Source organism: Sus scrofa, chromosome 13 (assembly GCF_000003025.6).
Source record: "Sus scrofa isolate TJ Tabasco breed Duroc chromosome 13, Sscrofa11.1, whole genome shotgun sequence".
Classification (NCBI taxonomy): Eukaryota; Metazoa; Chordata; class Mammalia; order Artiodactyla; family Suidae; genus Sus; species Sus scrofa.
This window is the reverse complement of record NC_010455.5, coordinates 175,347,892-175,370,106: the sequence shown is the minus strand read 5'-3', so window position 1 is coordinate 175,370,106 and position 22,215 is coordinate 175,347,892. Positions and strand designations below refer to the sequence as shown.

The following is a 22,215-nucleotide window of genomic DNA, read 5'->3' as shown; positions in this document are numbered from 1 at the left end:
GCCATTCCAGTGCTTTGCTACAGCCAGACAGGGATGGAGGAAACTGTGACCCTATCAGTTTAAGTTAGAGGAAACACATAAAGGCAGGTAATGGGACAAAACTGAAGACAGGATAAATGATCAAGTGCCCTCACTATAAGAATAAGGAAATAATGTGAAATTGTCAGGATAAGTAAATATGTGACTATGTAAAACTCTTGAAAATCTGGCTGGAAAAACTGTCCTCATAATTTCCTTTACTTTATTACTTGGGCCTCTGACTGCTCATACAAAATATAGCTGTTTCATAACAATTTAAATAAATAAAACCATGAAAGCTATATTATTGCAGATTTTATTAGATTCAAGCATACTACTTTACATTTCAAAATTTTTAATGAGTTTTATATACATATTTACATATGTAAATTATTTCCCATAACAGAAAGTAGAGGTAAATTATTAAATAGATCTTCAGATTACACTGAAATGAATTCAAAAAACTGTTGTCTGATAGTGAGTTATATGCTTAGTGGAATGCTGTTTGGAGTATTCAGATTCAGAGGTTATGTGATTGTTATAAATGTTTTTAAAAATAAATCTCAAATGGGAGTTCCCGTCGTGGCGCAGTGGTTAACGAATCCGACTAGAAACCATGAGGTTGCGGTTCGGTCCCTGCCCTTGCTCAGTGGATTAACTATCGGGCGTTGCTGTGAGCTGCGGTGTAGGTCACAGACGCGGCTCGGATCCCGCGTTGCTGTGGCTCTGGCGTAGGCCAGTGGCTACAGCTCCGATTGGACCCCTAGCCTGGGAACGTCCATATGCTGCAGGAGAGGCCCAAGAAATAGCAAAAAGACAAAAAAAATAAATAAATAAATCTCAAATGACATCAAAAAAGCACAGTTTTATTATCTTTATAACATGTAAGAGATTGGTTATAATGCACTTATAGTCTTTACATGTGGAATTATCGTATTAGTATGGATTTACATACATGTTTAAATTATGCTGTTTAAATACAACTGATTTTATTCCAAAGGTTACATTTGAAATAACAGATACGTTATGAAATGACAAAGACCTACATTTCTTTTCAGGTCTTTTTTCTTAATTATCTTCATTTTTAGATGGTTAGACTACTGTAACATGCAGGTAGTATGGAACAATGTATTCTATCAAAAAATATATGACCGGAGTTCCTGTTGTGGACCAGTGGGTTAAGAACATGACTAGTATCCATGAGTATGCGGGTTTGATCCCTGGCCTTGCTCAGTGGGTTAGGATCCAGCATTGCCACAAGCTGTGGCATATGTAGCAGATGTAGCTTGCATTGCTGTAGCTCTGGTGTAGGCTGGCAGCTGCAGCTCCGATTGGACCCCTGGCCTGGGAACTTCCATATGCTGCAAGCGCAGCCCTAAAAAAAGGGACTAAAACAAACAATTCATTTTCCAATATACTTAGTTGTCCTAAAGTTCACTGGACAAATGATCTTTTTTTAAATGAGTTTTCTTATGTAACACTGTAGTCTAAATAGATTGAGCAGTAGCTTAGGGATATATTCTTTCCACTAGGAAACACTCACTGAGAATGAGGGCAAAGAACACAAGTGTGGGAATGGTTTTACTCTTCATGTACAAAAGGAAGAGTAAATAAAATATGCTTGAGCTCAACGTAATATACTAGTTTTATAATTTTGTGCATCGTGTGAAAAATTCTCTTGCTGTTAAATCTTAATACTTTAATATTATCCTTGAATTCATTCAGTCTCCTATCTTTCAGTACCCAAACAGAAACTGAGTTGGTTATTAATTCTCTGTAATTACAGACAAATTTTATAGAATGGTCATTATTTACATTGCCTTGCATTCTCAAATAAATGTGAATTTATTACATTATTGTAACATTATAATTCACTACTAAATGCAAATATATCTGTACATTAAAAATATAATTCTACAGCACTGCAATCTAAAGATAGGATCATCAATTTATTTTCTACTCAAAACAGGAAATTTCATTTTTCATTAAATCCCCATCAAAGTGAATGAAGGGTATTAGTAAAATCCAATAGTTAAAATCCCTTGAGTGTGTTTGGTAATTTAGTTAAGTACTGTTATGTAGATAAACTATAAATTATACAAAGAGGAAAAAAAAGCTGTGTGTATGATGTATGGTAGGATGGGAATATTGAAGAATGTCATGGGCACAAATTAAGAGCCAGTGAACCAAGACATATACAGTATTATGTCGTCTGTCTATGGACTATTTCACACTATCAGAGGTATAAATGAAGAATAAAAATCATTCCTCTCTCACTAGGGAAGCCAAGGCCTTTTTTCCTCCTTTTTTTCTTTTGTTTTATTATTATTATTGTTATTATTTTTGGCTATGCCAGAATATGGAAGTTCCTGGGTCAGGGACTGAACTCATGCCACAGCAGTGACCCAAGACACAACAGTGAGAACCCCCAATACTTAAACCAACTGACCCATCAGGAAATTCTCTTTTTTATTTTTATTTATGTATTTATTTATTCTTTTTATACCCTTACCTGCAGCATATGGAAGTTTCTGGGCTAGGGGTCAAAATGGAGCTGCAGCTATAGGCCTGCGCCACGGTAACACTGGATCCAAGCCTCATCTGTGACCTCTATCACAGCTTGCAGGCTATGCTGGATCCTTCACCCACTGAGCAAGGCCAGGAATCGAACCCACATCCTCACCAAGCTATGTTGGGTTCTTAACCCACTGAGCCACACTGTGAACTCCATCTCTTTTATTTTTTAAGGATAGCAGTCAAATTATACTTCAATTATCTCATAATTTATGTCTAGAATAATAAGGACACGGGCTTACAAAGCATTGAAAAGCTGATTATTCAGTTAACAAATTCAACAATTTTCCCAGGATCATTAATGAATGGTCACAGGGTATTAGATACTACTATATATTTCTTTTTGCCAGAGGAAGGTGTGCAATCTTACCATTAAAATATAGAAGCTGGAATACCACTAGCCAGAGTCACTGAATCAAATCAATAACACATGAAATCAAACATCCAATCAATGAAGGTAAGAATTTAAGTATCAGCTGTATTCCAGGCACTATCATATATGCAGGGGAAAACAAACAGACACAATATATGTCTAGAGTTTGTCAATATTCTTAGTTTAGAAGGGACACAGGAGTTCCTCTGTGGCTCAGCAGGTTAAGGGTCTGGCATTGTCACTGCTATGCCTTGGATTGCTGCTGTGGTGCAGGTTCCATAAGCCAGGCTCCACAAGCCATAGGCCTGGCCCAAAAGAAAACAGGAGAAGAAAAGACACACAAACCTGTGCACTGCTACATAACTACCATTACAGTTATAGAGAAAATGCACTGTGGAACCAAAAAGGAAAAAGCTACTACATTATTTCTGTCTGGTGAACTCCAGAAATATTTCACCTATGAACATGCATTAAAAATATGAGTTTACTAGTGGTCTGGGTACCAAGCTATGCTGACCGCGTCTCAGCGTCTTAGCGTCTGGGTTCTTTCTACCTGGCTGAGGCTCTCCAGTGGGAAATAGGAGTCAGAGAATAATGTTTAAAAATATATATATATGAGTTTACCAGAGAGAGGGAATATATTTGGGAGAGAGGGAATATATTTGGTCATTCCACTCAGAGAGGAAAATTTGAAATGATGGAGTTGTGAGAAGTTCCTATACACATCCTTTCACATAAGCATTCAACTGCTTTTTGTTTTGTTTTGTTTTTTTTAATAACTCCCTTTCTGAAAAGCACTCAGCTGTCAAAGGGGGAAACACTGAAATATAGATGCTCAACCTTCTTTCCTGATGGCAACAGTCTGGCAGGAAGGACAGACATTGGATAAGAGTAACGGTAATTTTTAAAGGGAAAATGGAGTATAGAAGAGGCTTTAAAAAGTAGGATTTTGGTCAATGGAAAGGGAATTTGGTGAGGAAGAGAGGTGTGTGCCCATGATAAAAGGCCTCATAAAGTTTAAGTTGTTTTTGGACTGTATTCTGCAGACAATGGAGAGAAGTTTCTAATCAAAGGGTGACATAACTGATGGACTATTAGAAAGATAACCCTGAGAGAATTAAGTAAGAGAAAATAAATCAAAGAGAGACTAAAAATTTTGGAAAACAGAGAGTCTGCCACAAAATCCCACTTGGACGATGAGGACAGCCTGAGTAAGTTTACCTGCAGAGGTGATGAAGAGGAGAGGGAGGGAAAATTGGCAAAATATTTCTGAGATACAATGAAAAAATTAGAACTTCTCAAATATAAGGAGTTAGTGAAGTCCCAATTTGAGACACTCTTCCACAGACTTTACTTACAAGACCGAGGACAGTAATAGACAGGAAGAATTACATAATATATAGACTCTAGAAGACAAGTATTTGGGTGGTGATGGGTGAGTTCATTTTGGAACATAAGAAATTCCATGGTTGGATGGAGTAAAGACAGACCAATGAAGAGATGCAGTAAACCCTGGACAAGTTTCAAGCTGGGGAGAGAGTTCTGTGTCAGGGAAACAGACTTGAGTATCATCAAAATATTTATTATACAGCAATGGTTCTCATCTCTTCTGCCTTTTAGAATCATCTAAGTTTAAAAAAATAAGCCAAGGGGGAAGGGAAGGGAGTGAGAGGGACTGGGAGCTTGGGGTGAATAGATGCAGAATGTTGCCTTCGGGATGGATTAGCAATGGGATGCTGCTGTGTAGTACTGGGAATTCCATCTAGTCAATTATGATGGAACACGTAATGTGAGAAAAAAGAATGTATACATTCTGGGTCACCATACTGTGCAGTAGAAAAAAATACATATATAAAGAAATTAAAAAAAGAAAAAATATATTTAAAAAAAAACTGGTGCCTATTTTATATCCCCAGGGGTTCAGATTTGGGGGCAAGCTGGACACTAGTATTTAAAAACAAACAAACAAACAAACAAATTCCCCAGGTGATTCTAATATGCAACCAAGTTGAGAACCTTTGCCATGGAAGGACATATTTGCATGAGTTTGTTTATTGGTTTTAATGTTAAGAGCCTGGATTCTGAAGTCAAACAGAACAGTGTTTGAACTTAAGCTCTGCCACATGAAACTCTGTACATGAAAGCCAAAGATTCTTTATCTGCAAGGCAGTTGTGATATTAACTACACACTGATTTATAGGATTATGCAAAAAAATGTATAAAGGTGCTTCGAAAGATGCTGAATAAACCTCTATAAATACCATCATGCATAAGTATCATTACCAATTATTATGATGATTAATACTGTATCATCTTATCCTCCATTATATAAAGGTTGGCATCCTGGGACTAAAGCAGATCACAGAGAATATGCAGAATTCTATGGGCAGAATCTGGGGAATATGCAACATTTAAGAGACTGGCAGAGGAGAAGGAGGCAGCAAAGGAAGAGGTAGAAAGGTCAAAGGTATGGAGGACATCTAGAAGATATGGCCTCTTGGAATTTATTAGATAAATTTCAAATGTCAGAGATTTGCATGTGATCTTGGCAATTGATTTGGCAAGTTTTAAATCTGTACGGTCTAAATGTGATCAGATAAGGGCCGTACAAAACTATTTCAACAAGTTTAATTTTTTTCAGAGAAAGACAGAGGATACAGGGGATAACTTGAGAAATAAATTATGAAATTATGAAAAATTTAAAGGAACTTTTGTTTTCCTAAAGTGGAAATAGTTATAAAAATAACTAAAGGAGTCCATTAATGAAAAGGTTGAAGATATACAAAAGAGGAAAATGGATGCATTCTGGCCCTAATAAGAATGGTTATCTCAAAAGAGAAGAAACAGTGAATTTTTTTCTAAGACAAGAGTGTGTGAGCAAGTGTTACACATAACTGGAGAGGTGGAGAAGAAAGCAGAGAGTACCTCACTGATGCTGTGGGGGTGAAGATACTCTATGCTGGAACTTGAATTTACTGAGGCTGGAGATCATTTTCATTCACTGCCATGCGGTTCAATGTCTGGTAACCTGCTGCATAGAGATTGGCACTTAATACATGTTTGATAAAGTGATTTGTCCATGCTTATTCTGGGAGAGTAAAAAATAGAAGACAAGAATGTCCAAATAAAACAAGGATCCAGTGGGATGATCTTGTGAAAGTAGGAATATCACAGTGGTGCACAGTTTCCAGCCTTCTTTGTGTTCTCTTTTAAATTCTTCCTCCTTTCAGGAAGAGTGGAAAAACTTAAGGGAGAAAGAATGAAAGTGAAAGAAAGATGAAAGAAAGTGGTGGAGATCTAATGTACAGCATGGTGTTTAAAGTTAATAAAACACCATATATGGTACTATATGAGTTAAGATGGTATTATATACTTGAAACTTACTAAGAGAGTGACATTCAAATGTTCTCACTGCAAAGAAAATGGTAATTATGTGACATGATGAAGGTGCTAACTAATGCACTATATCAGTACATCAACATTACATCACCTTAAACTTATACCATGTTATATGCCAATTATATCTCAATCAAAACAATAAAGTGCCTGGACTGCAAAAGGATAGGCAAAGTTGTGCAGTTTATAGCTAATTTGCTACTCTGGCAGTAGCAACTAAGTCAAAATAAAGAATATATTCACTAGTATATTAGCTATAGCTACAGCTCTACAAAAAAAAAAAAAAAAAAAAAAGGACAAAGAAACTTTTTTTTCTGATACTTTCCCCTACCTCTGCCCAAGTTCTCATTCTGGGACCACTTTAAAAACAGTTTTTCATTTACCCCCAAATTATCTCACAATTCTCAGAATGAAACTAATTAATTAATTTGTCTAGTTAGATATTATTCTAATAAACTAATAAAATAAAGATCTTCTTTCTATACTCTTGTACTTATTAATCTGAATTCAATTCAGTGGAAAAACACCTGCAATCAATAGCATCCATCAAAAGAGCACGACTGAGTCAGCCCAATGTATTACCTTCCTGGAAAAACAATTTACACAGCTCATGCCCCTTGCATGGTACATGAATAGCTTTATCTTTGTGTAATGTACAAAGGGCAGTAAATTTCAGGATGCTTTTTAAGTATGATAGATCATCATCCACGAAGAAGAGTTACTCATAAGATGCCAAGGTGGACCTACCTAGAAAATGTGATGGTAAAGGAATAGGAGGGTGGATTAATGCCATATTATATCAGAATCATTACACTAAAGAAAGAAAACATAACGGGAGAGGATGGGACTGCTGCTTTTTTTTTCCAGCACCAACAGCAATCAGTGTTCTCACCATCACTATAGTAAGACCCTTCCTTGTACACATCCTGCCCCCCCAAGGAGTCAGCAAAGGAGCAGATGCTCCATAATCTGCAATTCACAATATCCGCATACATTTGTGTCACTGGAGTAATCCCATTTGATCATTTAGTCTTTGATCTAGCAGTTTGCATGTGCAGGTGACTAAGGCATTGCCTTATTGGCCACTTTGTATCAGCCACAACACAAGTTCCTCTTGGGGTTTCACATCTACTTCACTGCATCCAGTTATGCAGTGATTTCATTCCAAAACTTCCATCATACCTCAGCAGCTGTCATATGCAGAAGCACAATGCTCATTGTAAAGGGTTATATTTCTTCCTGTATTAAATGTACTTCTTTAATACAGTGCAAGATGCACTGTATGTATGTTCATTTCCCATTAAATTTCTTCTGGCTTATCACCTTCCTCTTACTATTAATAGACAGACTATTCTATGGGCTGTGTTTAAAATTAACATTTTAAAGGGCATTGGCAGGCCATGTTGGAAGGATAAATATTTTTCTAAGGGGCTAGGGTGCTCAACCAAAAATGACCATAGTATTTATTATCAAAGTAATTTCTTAATGTTGGTAAAAGACATATGACATAAAACTTACCATTTTAACATTTTAAGTATATAACTCAGTGATTTCAAATACATTCACACTGTAGTGCAACCATCACTACAATCCACTTCCAGCACTTTCTCATCATCCTAAACTGAAAGTCTCTAAATAATAACTCCCTTTCTTTTCTACCCCAGCCCCTGATAACCACCATTCTAATTACTGTCTCTATTAATTTGAATATTCTAAGTACCTCATGTAAGTGGAATCATACAGTATTTATCCTTTTTGTCTGACATGCCAATTAAGATAATGTTTTCAAGGTTCATTCATGTTGCACCATGTATCAGAATTTCAATCTTTTTAAAGGACGAATAATAATCATTCTTTTTAAAGTATGAATAAATGTTGTAGGTACATATCACATTGTGTTTATCCATTTATCTGCTGAGTAACATTAGGGTTGTTCTTCTGGGAATTCTGAATACTATTGCTATAAATATGGAAATAAAAATATATATTCAGTCCATTTTCAATTCTTTTGGGTATATACCTACAAGAGAATATGCTGGATAACATGATAATTCTATTTAGCTTTTTGAAGAACCTCCACATTATTTTTCACAATGCCTGCATCATTTTACATTCCTACCATCAATGCACAGCAGTGCCAATTTTTCCACATCCTTGCCAATACAATATTTTATTTATGTACTTATTTATTTATTTATTTTGGTAATAGACATCATAATGGGATATAACAAAATTTAATATAAAATTAAATTGGATATTTGAAAAAGTGAATTTACATCCTCATATGGAGAAATCAAATTTCTTAAGGGATGGAATTATTACCTCTGGCTCAATCCTATTTCTTATATGGTTTTGTCTTAAAAGATGATTTTGCAAGTTTTGGGTTAATAAGAAATTCCAACCAAAAATAAACTTTAATACTTAATTTGGTTTATTTGTTGCTTCAAATTGTCATTGTCTTCTTGGTTGAGTTGAGATTATATGTTTCTTTCTGGGAAACACTAAAATCTATAAAGCTGAAAAATTATCTTTGCCAACATGATCATAAGTATAATCCAACCCAACAGCAGCTGTCCATTGAAAATCAAATGTTACTATCATATCCTGTAGAATTCAATCATTCGCATATTCATTTGTTCTAATTTTACTGTGAGTTTATTCCTTCCAACACTGTACACTAAAAATATTGTGATGATGGGAGTATTCTATCCAATATATTAGCTACTAGCTGTAGGTGGCTATTGACTATATAAAATATGACTTTTTAATGAAATTTAAAATAAACTTTAATTAATATAATTAAAAATTCAGTTCCTCTGCCACACTAGCTACATTTTAAATGCTCAAGAGGCAGAGACAGCCAGGGGTTAGAGTGTTAGTGCAGGTTTAGATGGACACACAAAGGAACTGTTAATGATTTTTCTCCTAGTTAGTCAAAGTCTGGTCATTAAAACCAACACAAAAATATTGCTTGTAATAAAGGGTAGTCCAGGTAAGTGCTAAGACCGGCTGAAACACAAATGAAAGAGAGATGCGCTTCCTGGAGGAAAAAATTAAGAAATACTTTAAAAAGAGAGTAAAAAACTAAGTTATATCTTCAAGGATGATTATGACCTCACTAGAGAGAGAACAAGAAAGACAAAACAGATAGAAAGGCAAAGGCCATGATTTGGAAACAAAATGGTGTGCTGAGGGATAGTGAAGTGTGCAAGGTATTAAAAGAGATACTACACCTAAGAAGAAGTGAGAGAAATGGAAAGAAGTTAGAAAAATTGTCCAGAGGCTGTGTGTTAAGAGCAATATATTGAATTTCAGCATATCGAATTTCAGACTTGAAATCATATAAAGAAGCAACAAGAGAATGAGTAAGTAAGGGTACATCATGAGTTTGCTCATTTCCTAAAATTGTTCCCTTTCTTGATCAGGGTTATGATAAAGAGCATGAATTAAAATTAACTGAGATTAATCACCTGGGTGTAATTTGCATTTGACGTAGAGGCATTTTAGAGAAATTTTTACCTTTTTTCAGGGAAGCTTATAAATAGGATGTTATCTCATTGTCTGAATCAAGCCATTCTTAAACTCTCTTAAATTACTACCCAATACTTAAATTATTTAAGACTTGCTTAGAGCAAATGATGTTTGTTTGGTATCCTATTGTTCACTGCAAAATAAAAAGGAAATTATTACAGAAGCTGTCCGTAACTGTTTATAAGCATGTGGGATTGTTTCACAATCCTCCTAGTTCCTCATTTCAAGGTAAAGTTTAATATTACATGTACTGTGCCCTGCAACAATTTCCTTTTTAAAATTCTGTGATTAGATTAATATTTTAGAGTGCTTTTTCAGGGGTTATTCATCGATTAGAAACTCGTGGCTGTTGTGCTAAAATGTTGTTCTGCTCTCGGTTAGAATTCACCTGGCAAGTGGTCAGTCATGCTTCACTCCAAGAGTGAGCCATAGTTCTTCCTTTGATCTACTGAAGTTCATTTCTAAAGTTTGCCTTTGCTAGAATCCTTTAAATAAGGAAAACGTATCTTTGGGATAGAGAACTAAATGATTTATAGGCATAGCTAAGGGTCCATTACACATTAATGATTTTCTTATCATTTAAAGAGATTATACGGTTTGTCATGAAAGGCATTGGTCTTTAATTCGGGCTGAATATAAACTTATTTTTGTTGATATCTTAATTTATGCTTTTCATTCTGGTTCATTAGCATTGTGATGATTCAGTATGATGGCGAGAGTCATACTGAATCATTCTAACATTGCAGAGATGACCAGAAAAACATGTCTCAAATGAGGGCAAGAGCCAAGTAGTCTTGTAGGTAAAAAGGTAGTTCATCCACATATGGAACATTTGTATATGACAGTCACATTTCTTAGCATATGGAAACAAAATCAATTCCAGATAGATCAAATATCTGAACATAAAAAGCAAAATTTTAAAACTTTTACAAAAGATGTGAGAAACTTTTATACTAGAGAATGGTTTATAAAACGAATGTAAAAAGAAACCATAATGAAAAAAGTTTATTACTTTTAATGAAACACAATATAATTTTTTTAGTAAAAGACACTATTTAAAAAATTGAATTATGCTTGTCTAAACTTCATATGTCTCCCTAGCCACCACCTCCACCTCACCCCATCCTACTTTGAAAATCACTGATGTGAACCAGTGTTCCAAACCTGAACAACTCACAGATCTCATAGGGAATTTTCAACAATTCCATGAAGGGTCTGAGCATCCAATGTGAGAGATGCCACATAAAAAGTTAAGCATAGTTGCTCTTCACTGTAGAATTCAATCATTCGCATATTCATTTGCCACAGAGATCAAAGGTACTAGTGCAGATGCTGTGATCATGTGGCAACACTCTGTTATATAAGATAGTTGTCTAGGGAATCTTGAAGTAGTGCGTATTACTTTGTTTAGATTATAAACAAAACATAAATTTTTAAATGTTATCGTATAAAATTTATCTCCTCCACCAAGAATATGTCTGTGAAAGCAGCCAAATTTGGGAAACACTGTTCTAAATAATTTTCTCTTTCTCCTTTTTCCCCAGCTCTATGAAAACTAAAGAATCCTTTATAATTAAGGTTGTTCTATATAGCAAGATTGGCAATTATGGAAGAAAACAGAAATAAAAGGAATCCAAATTAGAAAAGAAGAAGTAAAACCATCACTCTTTGCAGATGACATGATACTATACTTAGAAAATCCCAAAGACACTACCAGAAAACAGTTACAGCTTATCAGTGAATTTGGTAAACTTGCAGGACACAAAATCAATACAAAGAATCAATTGTTTTTCCACTAACAGTGAAAGGTCAGAAAGAGAAATTAGGGAAACAATTCCACTTACCATTGCATCAAAAAGAAAACACCTATAAATAAACTTACCTAAAGAGACAAAAGACCTGTACTATGAAAACTATAAGATGTTGATGAAATAAATCAAAGATGACATAAACAAGATGGAAAGATACACCATGCTCTTGGATTGGAAGAATCACTCTTGTCAAAATGACAATACCGCCTAGGACTATCTGCAAATTCAATGAATTCCCTATCAAGTAACACCAAGGACTAGAACAAAGAACAAGAACTAGAACAAAGTATTTTAAAATGTGTATGGAAACACAAAAGACCTTGAATAGCCAAAGCAATATTGAAAAAGAAAAACAGAACTGGAGGATGCATACTTCCTCGCTTCAGACAATTCTACAAAGCTACAGTCATCAAAACAGTATGGTACTGGCACAAAAGCAGAAATATAGATCAATGGAACAGGATAGAAAGCCCAGAAATAAACCCAAGCATCTATGGTCAACTACTCTATGATAAAGGGGGCAAGAATATAGAGTGGAGGAAAGACAGTCTCTTCAATAAGTGATGCTGAGAAAGCTGGACAGCTACATGTAAAAGAATGAAATTAGAACGCCACACATAGACATAAACTCAAAATGGATTAAATTCCTAAATGTAAAGCCAGAGACTATAAAACTCCTAGAGGAAAGCATAAGCAGAATGCTCTTTGGCATAAATTGTAGCAATATCTTGTTTGATTTACCTCCTAGAATAATGACAAAATAAAAACAAAAATAAACCAATAGGTCTAACTAAACATGAAAGCTTTGCACAGCAAAGGAAACAATTTTTAAAAAGAAAATAAAAGACAGCTCATGGAATGGGAGAAAATCTTTGCAAATGTAGCAACCGACAAGAGATTAATCTCAAAACATACAAACATCTCATGGAGTTTTGTATCAAAAATATCTCTGAAAACCTAATAAAAAAATGGGCATGGTATTGCTATTGCACAGCAGGATGGGTGACATCTCTGCAGCTCCAGGACAAAGGTTTGATCCCCTGCCCAGCACAGTGGGTTGAAGGACCCAGCATTGCTGTAGGTGCACCATGGGTCACAACTGTGGTTCAGATTTGATCCCTGGCCAGGGAACTCCATATGCTGCAGAATGGCCAAAAAAAGGGGGCAAAAAAGAAAAAGGCATTACTAAATAGGCATTTCTCCAAAAAAGACAGACAGATAGTCAAAAAACACATGAAAAAAAGCTCAACATCACTAATTATTAGAGAAATTCAAGTCAAAACTATAATGACGTAGTGTCACACCAGTCAGAATGGATATCATCAAAAAGTCTACAAACAAATTTTGGAGAGGGTATGGAGAAATGGGAAACCCTCCTACACTGTTGGTGGGAATGTAAATTGGTGCAGCCACTATGGAGGACAGTATGGAAGTTCCTCAGAAAATTAAGTATAGAACTACTATATGACCAAGAAGTCCCATTCCTGGACACCAATCCAGAGAAAACCATAAGTCAAAAAATATACGTATGTCAGTGTTCACTGAAACACTATTTACAATAGCCAAGACATGGAAGCAATCTAAATGTCCATCGACTGAGGAATAAATAAATTAGATGTGGTACATATATGTGATGGAATATTATTCAGCCATAAAAAATGAAATAATGCCATTTGTAGCATCATAGATGGACCCAGAGACTCTTATACTGAGTGAAGTCAGTCAGAATTCAGAGAGGGAAAGACAAATACAATATATTATCAGTTATATGTGGAATCAAATAAAAATTATACAAAAGAATTTATTCATAAAACAGAAACAAACTCACAGATTTCAAAACCAATTTTAAGGTTACCAAATGTGAAAACTTTGTGGGGAGGAAGAATTTGGAAGAGGGAATAACATATACACACTACTGGTTAAAACACGATTAAAGAGAACCTACTGTATAGCACAGAAGAATCTACTCAATAGTTTGTCATAACCTATATGGGAAAAAAGAATAGATATATTTATATGTATGATTGATTCACTTTGTTGTACATCTGAAATAAAACAACATTGTAAGTCAACTATACTCCAACAAAATTAGATTAAAAAAAAATAGAATTGCAAGATTAAGTCAATTTTCTTCTTTAGTCTCTACAGAATGGTGAATGGTTAATTTTTTGTATAGACATCATCTTTAGTATTTTAGTATAGACATCATCTTTTAAAAAAGAAAAAAGATACAGCCTAGAGAAAAATATTTGCAATGCATATATAAAATTAATTAGGATATAGAATATATAAAGGACTTCTTTTTTAATACTTTTTTTTGGCTGCTCCAGAAACATGCAGAAGTTCCTCGGAGAAGAATTGAACCCGTGCCACAAAAGTGACAATGCCAGGTCTTTAACTGCTAAGCTACCAGGTAACTCCATAAAGAACTTCTAATAAATTTATAAGAAAAAGACAAATGCCTCAGTAGAAAAATGCATGAAATATATGTTCAAGTCATTCGCAGTAAAGATGCTCACTGCATGCATAATCAAAAAGAACAAATGAAAACCATTTCAATGATGAAGTTAGGAAATGTGATGATATTAAATGTTGAGAAGGATAGAAAGAATGGTAGCTTCCAAGAATGTACTTGTAAACTGCAAATGCTACAAGCACTATATGCCATTTGGGCAATATCTGAAAAAAGGAAAGAAGTAAATTCCACATCATCAAGCAGTTATACCCATAGGCATATATCTAAAAAATACTGAATATTTACTGAGTAATACATATCCCCTTCAAAATCATCATTCTATAATTTTTATTACAGTGGGAAATTATAAATGCCTACTAATAAGACAGGGAAAAGTAAACTATTGTAGGTTTATAAAATGGAATACTCTATAGCAATGAAAATTAATGAAGTAGAGCTTTTGACATCAACTTGAATAAATCACATAAAACAATATTTCCAAAGATGCATATGATACATTACAATTTACATAAATATTTTAGTTATTTAATACAATAGTATATAAGATTAAAGGGTGTACATATACATGGTAAAAGCAAGAGGAAATGTATGGGAATCCTAATAGCAAATTTATAATACTGGTTACCTTTTAAAGGGAGATATAATCTGAAAAAGTAAGTAGAGGGATTCAATTTTATGTTTAATATGTACTTATTTAATCTAGGTGTTAATTACGGACATTTGTTTCACAATTTTCTCTCTCTTTGCCAGTAAACATGACATAATAATTAAAGTCTGAGTCATTAAAAGCTCCAGGTACTCTGAATAGCAGCACTGCAACACTAAAGGCCATCCTAGGTGACTATAGAAATTCTGCATTTTATAAGTGTGCCTTTCTGATGAAGCCCTCTTTCATTTCAGTAAGAATGAATTACATGATTTAACTGACTGTACCCTGTAATCAAATCTTTCTCTGAAGCATAGTAATATAGGAAGCCATGCTCGCAGCACTCAATATGATCTAAGGAGCTTATGCTAATGACTCCTCATCCAACTGCCATATTAAGCTCCATATTGACCTGTCTGAGCTGAGGAATAACCATTGTGATAAACTCAAAGTGCCTGGTTATACCTGGAATGTTTGCTAAAATGAACATTCCAGAGGTCTCACCTCCATGGTCTATTGAATTAAATCCAGTGGGGAAGAGGAGTCCATGGAGCCATATATTAAGTGTTATTTGTTGATTTGGAGGCTTCCATGGTTCAATGATGAAAGTTTGAGAAATGCTGCTTCAAGGATTTCACAGCCATGGTGGAAATGAATAAACAAAGGAAATGGAATTTTGGAGATATTTTTAAGAAAGATAAGAAACTTACTTAAATCTATTTGCTTAAAGTGAAATTTTTCATAGAAGACGTGACAACAGTTTTGTATTTTCAAAGATCACCCAAGGATCAAGAAAGTGAGACCCATTCCAGGCAGAATTTCTAACATAAACAAAAACAGAGAGTAAAGAAATATCCTGAACGTTTGAGAAAATATTAATTAATTAATTAAAGTTAATTTTCACAGTAATTGATAAAGGTGAAGGCTGAAGAGAGGAATTATGGATCCAGATGGTAGAGTACCTTAAATAACATGATAAGGAGTTTGAACTTCATTATTCATGCTCTAGAAAGATGACTGCAGACATGAAGCACATGGATTCAGATGGGGTGGGAATGGAGTTGAGGTGATAACTTAGAGGACTGAAGCATGAGTAGGAATTGGGGACAGGTCTGTCTGTATTAAGAAGAGACTAAGTTCAAGAAAAATAAAATCATTTTTCATTACTTGAATGTAGTGGATGAGGCAGAGGGATATGTCAAAGATGAATTTGTCTGGATACATGATATGCTATTTATGACTTGTAAAGCCAAGTAGAAAAGCAAATTTGGCAAGGAGAATAACATGTGTGGCTTCAAATGGGTTCTTTTACTATATTTTCCTTTACAATATTTGTAATTCATCTCTATGTGGAGATGCCAAGAGGATCATTGGCAATATAAATGTGGTAATCAAGAACAATATATGGACTAAAGATATAAACTTTGGATTTCATGTAAATCAAAATAACAATGAGATGCCACCTCACACCAGTTAGAATGCCCATCATTAAAACGTCTACAAAAAACAAGTGCTGGAGAGGGTGTAGAGAAAAAGGAATCCTCCTACACTGTTGGTGGAAACATAAATTGGTGCAGCCACTATGAAAAACAGTAAAGAACTTCCTCAAAAAAATAAAAATAGAGTTGCTATATGATTAAGCAAGCTCACTCCTCAGGCATATATCCAGAAAAAAACTATAATTTGGAAAGATACATGTCCCCCTATGTTCATAGCAGCACTATTTACAATAGCCAAGATGAACAACCTATCCATGGACAAATAAATGGAAAAAGATGTGAAATAGAATATTACTCAGCCATAAAAAAGAAAGAAATAATGCCATTTTGCACCAGCATGGGTGGGCCTAGAGTTTATCATACCAAGTGAAGTTAAGTCAGAAAAAAAAGACAAATACTATCACTTTTATGTGGAATCTGAAATATGGCACAAAAACATATCTATAAATTAGAAACTGACTCACAGAGAGAGAATAGACTTGTGGTTACCCAGGAGCAATGGGGGTGGGGGAGGGATGGATTAGAAGCTCGGAATTAGCAGATGCAAACTATTATATATAGAATGGATAAACAACAAAGCCCTACTTGTTCAATATCCTGTGATAAACCATAATGGAAAAGAATATGAAAAATAATATATATATTTACGACTGAATCACTTTGCCATATAGCAGAAATTAATACAACATTGTAAGTCAACTATACTTCAATAAATTTTTTGACAAATTTGGATTTTATTATTGAAACTCTAAATATGCATCACACCATCTGGGATGACTGAAGAGAATGAGAAGCCAATCAGGGCTAATAATAGAAATATATTGAAAAAAAATATAAAATGATAGTTAATAGATAATTTACGTAAAAATACGTTATAAATAAGAATCAAATTAGATGGCGGTAGTTATAATTGCTTGGGAATTTCAGAGGTATCTAAAAAGTAGGAAAGTTGGAATAGAGAAATTTCTGGTGGAGGAGTAACATGAACCTTCCTAGACAAGTGAATAGGGTTTGCCCAAGAGAAAGGGAGTCTCTTCCAGATAAGAGAAGCCACATGCTCAAAATTGTGAAGGTCGAGGTGCACAATTTTGATCCAAAAATGACATGATAGATTCTTCCCATACTCCTTGGCCATATCTGTCCATATTTCAAAGCAAATGATGGAGGCCCTGCTTCACTCCTCTTCTCAGACCTCAAAAGATGATGATGCAGTTGGAGAGGGAAATAGACGTGGTGCTTTCTTACTAAAAATGTTACAGCTATATCATCTTTGGAAAGTTACTGTTTATAGGAGATACATCTGGGGGAAATGCAAAGATAATATGGTGGTGAAAAGGATATTTAGGAGACACAGAAATTATGACTTGATGAAACAAAATTTTTAAAATAATTTTTTTTATTTAAGAGGGAAAATAGGGCCATGGCATGCAGGAAAAACATTCACTATGTCAGGAGAAAGAGCTTGTTTCCAATAGTGAATCTGCCCCTTATCTGAATGATTGGCTTAAGCTTTCTGTGATTTAGTCTCTTCCTAAATTAAAAAAATCTAAGAAAGTCTACTTCAAAAGGGTGATGTGAGGATTGAGTGGAATATCTATTGCAACTAGGGTGTCTATAGTTTTCCCATTACTCTTCTAGGACCTTTATTTCCCATGAAATTAGGATAATTGGCTGGTCCATAAAGCACTAATTTTTTTAGGTATAAACATGAATGCATTGGCAATATTGTTGCTCACTCAATTTACCCGCAAGCTTAGCGAGCTAAATGATTATGTGACCAGGCCATAATTACAGCCTACTATATGCTATTATGGTTTTGTTTCCGAACTCACAGACTTCAGAGAAAGAGAACAACCAGTTGAGTTCACAGAGTGATAAGAAGGAGCTCATTCTCAAGTGAGTTGGATGGAACCTCACCTCAACATTACATATCAAATGGTGCATTGCACCTGCTCATTTATCAAGCTGCCAAAGGGCTTGCTTTGCTGTCTTGCTTTTTTCTTTTAAAATTCACATCTTTGCAGTGTCTTGAGTTGCTTGGCCTCATAGTGAAAGGGACATTTTAAGTCTTGATTAAATAAAAATAGTTCCTGATCTAACAAGTATAGATGATGCCAAAAGGTGAAATCTCACAGCTGAGCATAACATAGTTTCCAAATATTGCCTGCAAGTGTATAGCTTCCCTTTTGTTTCTGATGGATGTTGTTGGTGTTTTAACTGAGTCTATTATGACTTAAAAAGCAATTGTTTAGATCAACATAATTCACTTTGGAGAGATATTAGGATATTTTTCTTTATTTTGTACAGTATAGGGTAAAAATCAGCTTTAAACCTATAGGACTCTCTGGGCAGCTGTGAGTACACACACCACTACCCCTTACATTCAGCATAATGCTATATTACTAGAAACCACTAACCCTTTGCAGGATACTGCCTAGAAGGTGGTAACACTGGTTCAAGGACAGAGTAAGGGAAGGAACGTAAAAGGAAGGAAGAGGGAAAATATAACAAACATGATTAACAGCTGTTTTTCTCAAGCAAGCCTCCATCAGGGATCTGCAGCTGTGTCATTGTGCTTCAATTCTGCAGATCATACAGGGCTAAACTGGAAGATGCATGGAGCAAAAATGATGTGTAGAGAACAGTTAAGTCCAAAACCCATGGCAACGATATCAGGTGAATGCCCTCACTCCTTACTTCTCAGTTTCACCTTTTCCTTCTCTTATGAGATGCTAGATGCTTAAGAAACAAATCAAGACCTCCTACTAACCAGGTATTTGTTCTGGGTTGCTGCTGCTGCTGCTAATTTTTGTTTTTGTTTTTCCATTTTTGGAAGGAGAGGAAGGGTATTGATGGAACACCAGCAAATAAACCCCTTTAATAAAATCAACATGCTGCATGCCTTCCAGAATGCTTTCAAAGGAGTTACATGTGCCTCCTCAACATATAAAAAAGATATAGGGATATAAGTGGAAAACTGAGTCAAAAGACCAGGTCCTAGGAGTATCCAGTTTGGGTCTGAAAGCCTAGCTGCCAGTTTCCAGTTGGCTGCCTAAAAATGGGGTGAGGGGAATCTTAGAATATTTTGTTTAGTATTCATCCTAGTTGCCAAACAACCACAATGAAATGTACACATGTAATGCAATGATATTATTGTCTTATCCTGTGTGCTCGGAGGAGTATATTTCCTCCGAAATACCTCCTTCAAGCAACCTACATCCCCATGTGGACCATTCCACAGGGTCCTGAATGCTCCTTCCTCCAAGGACTCAGCAGGGGGTTGGCAATCCACCTTCAAATTTAAAAAATCTCCCACCTCTGCTTGGAAATACACAAACCGTTTTTTCACAGCCCTTTGTAACACACAATCTGGTTACCAAAAAAAAAAAAAAAAAAAAAAAAAAAAAAAAATCACTTAAAAGGAAACAGAACAGATGACCCAGAGGAGTTTACAAGGTCAGGGCACTCCCTGGTGGGGACGTGAAAGGGTGGGAGGTGCTGAGGTCAGGGTTAAATAACACCGCCAAATGAAGCCTCTCAGCCAGCTACCCTGCCACCTCCTTCCTTCAATCTCTAGAAGGAGTCATCAGTGAGCTCGCGCGTCTGGAAGCCTGCCCCTTCCGTGCCGCAGAGAGGTTAGGAAGTGCATTTCAAAGCCGCATCTAAAACGGACCACTTAAAAGAGCCAAGAAAAGATTGACCAACAATCAGAATTGGCCCAGATCACTTGGTGCCTTTCCCTCATGCAGCCTCATTAGCGTTTCCCTTCTTTCTGCTTGGTCCTTCTTTCCCCTTAGGGTGCAGTTCCTCTCGGACGCTTGCGGTGCGCCCTAGGGATTTTAGGTAGCGGCTGCAGCTCTGACTCGAGGCAGGAAAGAGATGCTTTAACATTCCGTCTGCCTATCCCACCTGTCCGCCTGCGGCACACTGGCCCCTGGCAGGATAACCCCGAACCTCTGCGCCCAGGTGTGCGCGTGCTGCGCTGTCCCCTCGGAGACCTTGCGGCTCCTGGCTGCTGGGCGCAAGTGGCCTCCGGAGCTCTGCAGCCCCCGAGGAGCGGTAGCACCGGCTGCGGCAGTGGGCTTGCCACGCCGAGCTCCGGGCTCCGCCAGCCTGCGGGGCTCCGCTATCCCCATTGTGTCCGCAGCGCTGCGGGACTGATCCTCTCGCGTAACTGCCCCCGTGCCAACCCCTGAGCTCCACGCGGGAGGAGCCCGGGAGAGGAGGGAGTGGAGGGCAGCAGAGGGAAGAAGCGATAAGGGAGCCCAGAAGGGCACAGCACTTCATCAATAATGCAGAGACGCCTGGACCTCTGCAATACGTTTTCCAGTTAAACGCCACCAACCGGAGAGTCCCACGCGTGTGATTTTTGTGTATGAAAGATAGGAAGCACCTAGTTCATTCATCTGTCTTTGCTTCTTCTCATCTCCCTCAGAGGAAGTCCCCCCACCCCCACCACCCCCCGTCACCCCCTGTCTTAGCTTTAAACCTCCACCTTCTCCACATCAGCACTCCATTTCCAGGCAAAAAACTCCAGGTTGAAAACGCAGGTCTTGAAAGACCTCACTACGTATCACGAAGAGTTTACCAAAATTCATTTAGTAAGGGTGATTTTCAAAGCTTCCGTTCTCATCCTCCTTCTTGGAGAATGCTTTCAAAGTTGGGAAGCTCAAATGGCCTTGGACCTGGTGCTTTCTGCGCCTGGGTCCCCATCAAGAACCGCGGTGCGGTCAGAGACACCGAGATCACGCGGTAAACTTCCCCAGCACCAACCCAGCAGGCCGCTGATGCTAGAAGCATCCTAAGAAGCAGTTCTCTTCCTGTGTGCCCCTACGAAGCCCAAATGCCCAACACAACCTCCCCAAATAAGGATTTACCCATCCACATATAACAGGCACAAATCCCTGAAACTTCTTTGTGAAGCAGGCTCAGCCCACACAGAAGGGACAATTGGCACAACTTGCAAGGAAATAAACATCTCATCCCTGCAGGGAAACTTGTTGAATCCCGCCGGAGCGTACCGCGGCAATTTCCGATTTAGCCTGAAGGTTTTTGATTCTTCCCCTAAATACCCTTGTGCACCAGTCACAATTTCTAGACAAACTGCAGAGTCCTTTTAGCACCCATTCTGCACTCCAACCACCACTGATAGGAAGCCGAGCGTATCTCTTTAGACAATTCTAAAGCCAGCTTTCGCTTCCTTTGCCATCCTTTGGGAGACTTACCCTTTGATGAGGCTCTTTTCAGCAATCTAGAGGCTTCTTGGTGCAGGCGCAGCCTTCCAACTTTGCTGGGCACAGAGACCTTCCTGAGTTCAACCAAGCAAAAGCTGTCTGGGACTTAGAAATAGAAGAGTGGGAAATAAGAAGAGAGTGCAGTCGGGTTTCTTTTCAGTATCGGCACCCTGGAAAAATCCAATCCTTCTTCTGTAGAGAATTCTTTGAAACCCGTTATCTGTATTACTATTAATGCGCAGAGCAGAGGGCATTGCATGCAAATGGGTCCGAGTGTGAGCTTCTATTGGTGGCTGCGGAGGCCCCTGGGTCCTACTGCTCTGGCTCTAAACTACACAGCAACACTACGCGCGCAGCTTTGGAGGCGCGGAAGGGAAAATGGATTTAATTGATTCGTTACCTCTGGTATTGTAATGCCTGCTGCGATGTTCAGCGGATGAAAAAAAAAAAAAAAAGAAAGAAAACCCTCACATTTAAACTCCTGTCATGTGATCTATCATTTCATATTTGCTTTTAATTGTGTGGAGTGGCTTTGAAACATACAAAGGCTTTTTAAAAGAACGCTTTTTGAAGAAAATTCACATAGATGCATTTGGTACGAAAACCCTCTTTTTGCTCTCTATTATGCGTTATTCGGCTGTAAATCCAGGAATTATT

General features: G+C 36.9%; 1 protein-coding gene across 4 annotated transcripts in view; it reads right to left on the bottom strand.

The window, feature by feature from the left end:
• The window catches only part of ROBO1 (roundabout guidance receptor 1), a 1,131,260-nt gene extending 1,109,376 nt beyond the window's left edge, over positions 1-21,884 (bottom strand). For 3 of the 4 annotated variants that reach the window (XM_021071370.1, XM_021071378.1, XM_021071374.1), the window contains exon 1: positions 21,550-21,883. The gene's annotated coding sequence lies outside the window, so the exon portion shown is untranslated. Of the gene's footprint in view, positions 1-21,549 lie in introns of all 4 variants that reach the window. The other variant, XM_021071380.1, reaches the window with a different exon arrangement.